The sequence below is a fragment of the Cyprinus carpio genome, unplaced genomic scaffold (assembly GCF_018340385.1).
Source record: "Cyprinus carpio isolate SPL01 unplaced genomic scaffold, ASM1834038v1 S000006768, whole genome shotgun sequence".
NCBI classification, from domain to species: Eukaryota; Metazoa; Chordata; class Actinopteri; order Cypriniformes; family Cyprinidae; genus Cyprinus; species Cyprinus carpio.
In genome coordinates this window covers 776,074-784,551 of record NW_024879362.1, presented here as the reverse complement: position 1 = coordinate 784,551, position 8,478 = coordinate 776,074, and the positions used below count along the sequence as shown (strand labels likewise).

Below are 8,478 nucleotides of genomic sequence, written 5' to 3'. Positions count from 1 at the left end.
TTATTAAAGAGTTTGCTGATTTTACATCCGAGTTAGTGCTGGCTGCAAATAAAGTTTTAATTGTTGGTGATTTTAATATCCATGTTGATAATGAAAAAGCATTTATAGACATTCTGAACTCTGTTGGGGTTTAGACAACACGTCTCAGGACCGACTCATTGTCGAAATCATACTGTAGATTCAATACTGTCACATGGAATTGATGTTGATGGTGTTGAAATTATGCAGCCAAACGATGATATCTCAGATCATTTATTTAGTTTTGTGCAAACTTCATATAGCTAAAACTGTAAATTCTACTTCTTGTTACAAGTATGGTAGAACCATCACTTCTACCACAAAAGACTGCTTTGTAAGTAATCTTCCTGATGTATTTCAATTCCTTAGCATATCCAAAACCTCAGAACAACTTGATGATGAAACAGAAACTATGGACTCTCTCTTTTCTAGCATTTTAAATACAGTTGCTCCTTTAAACTTAAGGAAGGGTAAGGAAAACAGTCTGACACCGTGGTATAATGAGCACACTCGCACCCTAAAGAGAGCAGCCCGGAAAATGGAGCGCAGCTGGAGAAAAAAAACTAGAGGTATTTCGTATTGCTTGAAGGGAAAGTAACCTATCTTACAGAAAAGCATTAAAAACTGCTAAATCTGATTACTTTTCATCTCTTTTAGAAGAAAACAAACATAACCCCAGGTATTTATTCAATACAGTGTGTTGACAGTGTGTTAAAGTGTTGACATTTCCCAACATCACAGCAGTAATGACTTTATGAACTACTTTACTTCTAAAGTTGATACTATTAGAGATAAAATTGTAACCATGCAGCCATCAGCTACAGTATCACATCAGACAGTGCACTATAGATCCCCTGAGGAACAGTTCCACTCATTCTCTACTATAGGAGAGGAAGAATTGTATAAACTTGTTAAATCATCTAAACCAACAACATGTATGTTAGACCCTATTTCATCTAAGTGAAAGTGAAAGTGACATGACATACAGCCAAGTATGGTGACCCATACTCAGAATTCGTGCTCTGCATTTAACCCATCCAAAGTGCACACACACAGCAGTGAACACACACACACTGTGAACACACACCCGGAGCAGTGGGCAGCCATTTATGCTGTGGCGCCCGGGGAGCAGTTGGGGGTTCGGTGCCTTGCTCAAGGGGACCTCAGTCGTGGTATTGCCGGCCCGAGACTCGAACCCACAACCTTATGGTTAGGAGTCAAACTCTCGAACCACTAGGCCACGACTTCCCCACAAACGTGTTTTTTGGCGAGGATGGGATTCGAACCCACTCGTGCAGAGCAAAATGGATTATCAGTCCATCGCCTTAACCACTCAGCCACCTCGTCATATAAGCTCCTAAAAGAGGTGCTTCCAGAAGTCATAGATCCTCTTCTGACTATTATTAATTCCTCATTGTTATTAGGATATGTCCCCAAAACCTTCAAACTGGCTGTTATTAAGCCTCTCATCAAAAAACCACAACTTGACCCCAAAGAACTAAGATACTAGAAAAGGTAGTATCCTCACAATTATATTCCTTCTTAGAGAAAAATGGCATCTGTGAGGATTTCCAGTCAGGATTTAGACCGTATCATAGTACTAAGACTGCTCTCCTTAGAGTTACAAATGACCTGCTCTTATCATCTGATCGTGGTTGTATCTCTCTATTAGTGCTATTGGATCTTAGTGCTGCGTTCAACACTATTAGCCACACTATTCTTTTGCATAGACTAGAACACTTTGTTGGAATTAATGGAAGTGCATTAGCATGGTTTAAATCGTACTTATATGACCGCCATCAATTCGTAGCAGTGAATGAAGAGGTATCATATCGTTCACAAGTGCCGTATGGAGTACCTCAAGGCTCTGTACTGGGGCCGTTACTCTTCACGCTTTACATGTTACCCTTGGGAAATATCATCAGGAAACACGGTGTTAGCTTTCACTGTTATGCTGATGATACTCAGCTCTATATTTCTTTGCGGCCCAGCGAAACATACCACTTTGAAAAACTAACGAAATGCATAGTCGATATAAAAAACTGGATGATGACTAATTTCTTACTACTAAATTCTGAAAAAACAGAGGTGTTAAATATAGGACCTAAAAGCTCTGCATGTAATGACCTAGAACGCGGTCTAAGATTTGATGGCTGCTCTGTCAATTCTTTGTCATCAGTTAGGAACTTAGGTTTGCTATTTGATACCAACCTTTCCTTAGAAAGCCATGTTTCTAGCATTTGTAAAACTGCATTTTTCCATCTCAAAAATATATCTAAATTACGGCCTATGCTCTCAATGTCAAATGCAGAAATGTTAATCCATGCGTTTATGACCTCAAGGTTAGACTATTGTAATGCTCTATTGGGTGGTTGTTCTGCACGCTTAGTAAACAAACTCCAGTTAGTCCAAAATGCAGTCAAGTCAAGTCATCTTTATTTATATAGCGCTTTAAACAAAAAAGATTGTGTCAAAGCAACTGAACAACATTAATTAGGAAAACAGTGTCAATAATGCAAAATGACAGTTAAAGGCAGTTCATCATTGAATTCAGTGATGTCATCATGCAACTCAGTTCAGTTTAAATAGTATCTGTGCAATAATTTGCAATCAAGTCAAAGTTATCGCTGTAAATGAAGTGTCGCCAACTAGGCAAGGAACCAAAACTCCATCAGTGACAGAATGGAGAAAAAAACCTTGGGAGAAACCAGGCTCAGTTGGGGGGCCAGTTCTCCTCTGACCAGACGAAACCAGCAGTTCAATTCCAGGCTGCAGCAAAGTCAGATTGTGCAGAAGAATCATCTGTTTCCTGTGGTCTGTCCCGGTGGTCGTCTGAGACAAGGTCTTTACAGGGGATCTTTATCTGGGGCTCTAGTCCTGGTCTCTGCAAGAGTGTGTCTGCCTCCCGAACAATGTTAGGTAGGTTATACCAGAGTTTGGGCGCTAAATAGGAGAAGGATCTGCCGCCCGCAGTTGACTTTGATATTCTAGGTATTATCAAATTGCCAGAGTTTTGAGAACGGAGCGGACGTGGAGGACTATAATGTAACAAGAGCTTGTTCAAATACTGAGGTGCTAAACCATTCAGGGCTTTATAAGTAATAAGCAAGATTTTAAAATCTATACGATGTTTGATAGGGAGCCATTGCAGTGTTTGACAGGACCGGGCTAATATGATCATACTTCCTGGTTCTAGTAAGAACTCTAGCTGCTGCATTTTGGACTAACTGGAGTTTGTTTACTGAGCGTGCAGAACAACCACCCAATAGAGCATTACAATAATCTAACCTTGAGGTCATAAACGCATGGATTAACATTTCTGCATTTGACATTGAGAGCATAGGCTGTAATTAAGATATATTTTTGAGATGGAAAAAATGCAGTTTTACAAATGCTAGAAACGTGGCTTTCTAAGGAAAGGTTGCTATCAAATAGCACACCTAGGTTCCTAACTGATGACGAAGAATTGACAGAGCAGCCATCAAGGCTTACACAGCAAAAAATCCAAAAATATGTTAAAATATGAGTGTTAAATTAACACTGAATCAGAGTTAAAGTTAATGAGATAATTAAGTGATTAATTGAGTGATGATTGACCATTATTGACGAGACCTGATGTTAACGAGCAGAATCAACAAAGACGAAAATCACTATTTTAATGTCACCATTATAGTGGCCAATGTTTGCTTTAGTTTGGCTCTTGACCCTTAATATTTTAAAGTCAGATTTTGCTTGGCTGTTGTAATGGAGTTATAAAACAGACGGGCAAACAAAAAAAAATATTGGTTTTCTTGAATCACTGAGTTAAACTTTCATTGTTGATTATTGCGGCCGAATGATTCTTCAGCATAGAATTACCAGCATTTTAAATACAATCTGTGGAATTTCTTAAAAGTTGTTTGTTCAAAAATCTTTCAAAAGAGTCTTTCATTTAGACATGCAAACATCAAGAATCAACCTGTGAACCTCAACGACAGTGACAATCAAAAAAGCATGTTGCAGGAGACTTGTGTTGCTGTGCATTCTGGGTGCCACCTATCAAAATTCGACCATGGCTCCCATGATGCACTGTGGCATGAATAAATTATTACCTGAATTGTCTTAGTAATGTCCTTTATGTTTTAGGCTTTTTAAATAAGGTTTGGTGATTCAGGTCAAATAATTATTATGTAAAAACATAACTAATATCACATAATCATGTTTTTTTTTTTTTTTTTTTTTTTTGCTCGTCTCTCTATTACAACTGAGTTATAACAGCCAAACCAAATCTAATTTTAAAAACGAAAGGGTCAAGATTAGGGAAAGGGACAACTAAAGCAAACACTGACCACTATAATGGTGACATAATTTTTTTTTTATTTTTGTCTTTGTTGATTCTGCTTGTTAACATCAGGTCTCGTCAATAATGGTCAATCATCACTCAGTTAATCACTTAATTATCTCATTAACTTTAACTCTACTTCAGTGTTAATTTAACACTCCTATTTTAACACTTTCACACTCTTGAGTGTGGTCTCACATGTACTCCCAGCAGAGTTGATTTCACTCTGGATTTTTTGCTGTGTAGACAGCGTTCTAGGTCATTACATGCAGAGCTTTTATTACATGCAGCAGCTAGAGTTCTTACTAGAACCAGGAAGTATGATCATATTAGCCCGGTCCTGTCAACACTGCACTGGCTCCCTATCAAACATTGTATAGATTTTAAAATCTCGCTTATTACATAAAGCCCTGAATGGTTTAGCACCTCAGTATTTAAACGAGCTCTTGTTACATTATAGTCCTCCACGTCCGCTGCGTTCTCAAAACTCTGGCAATTTGATAATACCCAGAATATCAAAGTCAACTGCGGGCGGCAGATCCTTCTCCTATTTAGCGCCCAAACTCTGGAATAACCTACCTAACATTGTTCGGGAGGCAGACACACTCTTGCAGTTTAAATCTAGATTAAAGACCCATCTCTTTAACCTGGCTTACACATAACATACTATTACACTTCTAATATCCAAATCCGTTAAAGGATTTTTAGGCTGCATTAATTAGGTCAACCAGAACCGGGAACACTTCCCATAACGCCAGATGTACTTGCTACATCGTTGGAAGAATGGCATCTGCGCTCATATTAGTCTGTTTCTCTCTTATTCCGAGGTCAACGTAGCCACCAGATCCAGTCTATATCCAAGTCAGAGGGTCACTGCAGTCACCCGGATCCAGTATGTATCCAGCCCAGATTGTGGATCAGCACCTAAAAAGGACCTCTACATCCCTGAAAGACAGCGGAGACCAGGACAACTAGCTGAGCCCCAGAGACAGATCCCCTGTAAAGACCTTGTCTCAGACGACCACCGGGACAAGACCACAGGAAACAGATGATTCTTCTGCACAATCTGACTTTGCTGCAGCCTGGAATTGAACTGCTGGTTTCGTCTGGTCAGAGGAGAACTGGCCCCCCCAACTGAGCCTGGTTTCTCCCAAGGTTTTTTCACCATTCTGTCACCGATGGAGTTTCGGTTCCTTGCCACTGTCGCCTCTGGCTTGCTTAGTTGGGGTCACTTCATCTACAGTGATATTGTTGACTTGATTGCAAATAAATGCACAGATACTATTTAAACTGAACTGAGCTGCATGATGACTTCACTGAATTCAATGATGAACTGCCTTTAACTGTCATTTTGCATTATTGACACACTGTTTTCCTAATTAATGTTGTTCAGTTGCTTTGACGCAATCTTTTTTGTTTAAAGCGCTATATAAATAAAGGTGACTTGACTTGACCAGCTAAGCCCAGTCCAGGAAAAGGTCCATGAGAGTGATTTTGAACCTCTTTACATTTACATTTAATCATTTAGCAGACGCTTTTATCCAAAGCGACTTACAAATGAGAACAGTAGAAACAATCAGATCAACTAGAGAACAACAACGGTATACAAGTGCTATGACAAGTCTCAGTTAGTCTAGTACAGAACACGTAGCAAGGGTTTTTTTTTTTTTTTTTTTTTAAAATGAACATGATAGACAAGAAAAAGAAAAGGTAAGTACTAGTACTCTTTGGGATGGCACCACAAGGCATGGTTCACTTGCAGAGCACAAACTTCTGGAGGGCACATAAGATTGAACTAGTGAGCTTAGGTATGTTGGTGCCGTGCCAGTGGTCATCTTATAGGCAAGCATGAGTACCTTGAATTTGATGCGAGCGGCTACTGGTAGCCAGTGTAACCTGATGAGGAGAGGAGTAACGTGAGCTTTTTTTTTTGGCTCATTGAAGACAACCCTCGCTGCTGCATTCTGGATCAGTTGCAGTGGCTTGATAGTACATGCATATTACTATATGCATATGGATATTTTGCGGAGAAAATTCAAAAGAACCAACTTCCTGTTGGGATTCGAATTTTGTACCAAGAGACTTTTTTGTAGGTATTGGAGTGTTGCATGTGTGTACCGTTTTTTGTACATGTATGTGAAACGTAGCTCGATGCACACTCCATTGAAAGTGTATAGGTGGCGCTATTGAGACATTTTGATGACTCTTATCAAACATGTGAAGTTTGGGGGAGATCTGACATTTTATGCCTGAGTTACAACAACTTCTATTCCCATGGCGAGACATCGAACTTTGTCACTGTGCTATGGACACGCCCTTTAACGAAATCTCAAGATCTTCATAATTTAACATCGCACAGGCCTTTAGATTAGACTGACCGAAAAAAAATTAATTGTCATAAAATTTCTAGGAGTAGTTTGTTACAGTATAAAATATGTCACTTCCTGTTGCCAGTAGGTGGTGCTATGACTATAACTGAATATGGGCATGTCAATCTGTTCAGGTCAGGAGTCTTATCAAACATGTGAAGTTTGTGGCAGATTGGACATTGTATGTCTGAGTTATAGCAACTTCATTTTTCATGGCAAACATCAAAATTCGTCAGGCCACCATGGACACGCCCTTCAACGAAAAAATGAAGGATGGGGGGCTGCATCCGATCATAAATCTGCATCAGTTAAACCGCTCAGTTATGAGGCTGAAGTTCAAAATGCTCACCATCAAGCAGGTCGTATCACAAATCAGGTCTGAGGACTGGTTTGTCACGATAGATCTCAAATATGCATACTTCCATGTCTCCATCCTTCCACAACACAGAAGGTAATAATCCCTCTTCGGATTCGTGATAACTTTCATGATGGGTGTAGGCTCTGGCATGGCAGCCATCTTAGGTGCTGATCCTGGCTGTGGCAGGGTAGCCATCTTGGGACCTAACTTGGACATGGCGGCCATCTTGTGCAGTGGCTCTGGGTTGGCGGCCATCTTGTGCAGTGGCTCTGGGCTGGTGGTCATCTTGTGCAGTGGCTCTGGTGGTTCAAGCTCCGCTGCCATCTGCGCTTGATCATGTTGCCCCCCCACCCCCCCCAAAAAAAAATTCTTTGGGGTTTCAACACTGTCTTCAGCCTCACCCGCAGTGAACGGAGAGTCACACAACAAAAGAGCATACTCCATGATGTCCCTCAAACTGCCATTAAATTCCTATCCAGGTAACAATGATTTAGTTGGTTCACTGAGTCCAAAATGGAACAAGTCCTTAAACAAAACTTCATCATAAAGTGGTACTTGATCTGACAACTCACAGAACTGGTGAACATACTCCTCAATAGATAGGCCTCCTTGACAAAGATGTAATAGTTGGTCTACTGGGTCCATGGTTAAGCTGGATAGGTGAAATACTGACCTAGAAGTGGGAAAAGATATCTCGGTAACGAGAGGATACCGGGCTGCTGGATCCTGGTATGGCGAAGTCTTCTGTAACGTGGAGTCAGAGAAGTTCGGATCCATTTGCAGTATATTTATTTTGGGAATGGTCAGACAGGCAGTAATCAGGTAACAGCGTCAAGTATGTCAAGGGATATCCAGAATCAGGAACAATACCAGGCAGAGTTTGGGGCAGGTGGCAGAGAATCACAGGCGGTATAAACAATCCAAGATCAGACACAGCAGGAACAAACACAAGGCGAAACCCTAGGAAATGTCAGACTGGGCTAAACAAGACTTCACACCAACTCAGAGTCCAAACACAGTATATATAGGGGAATGGTAACGGGGAACACCTGGCGGTGATTAGCCCAAGGCACGGGATCATGGGAAATGGAGTTCAGACCCCAAATGCAATAGTCCTGAGTGGAGTGCTCTCTACTGGAGTTCATGGGACGATCGTGACAGCTGCAGTTCGCGTATAAAAAGTCTCCCGTTTGTTGTGGTCGCAAAGAGATACGGCCATTCCACGTTTAAATAAGATTTTAATAAATGCATTTTGAATTCATTAAAATGCTAATAACCATTAGATAAAAATATTGCATTATCTATTTTTAATAACTAAGGTTTAGATAAAAAAAATAATCAAGTTATTAAAGTTTTTCACGGAATGATTTTAGCAAATTTGTGCCCCCCATGTGTGGCGCCCCTATGCACTG

The 8,478-nt window shown here is 40.4% G+C and overlaps 1 non-coding gene across 1 annotated transcript; it reads right to left on the bottom strand.

The window, feature by feature from the left end:
- Positions 1–1,283: 1,283 nt before the first annotated feature.
- Positions 1,284–1,365, bottom strand: trnai-gau. The gene has a single exon. It is a non-coding gene; the product is annotated as a tRNA-Ile (tRNA).
- Positions 1,366–8,478: the final 7,113 nt, after the last annotated feature.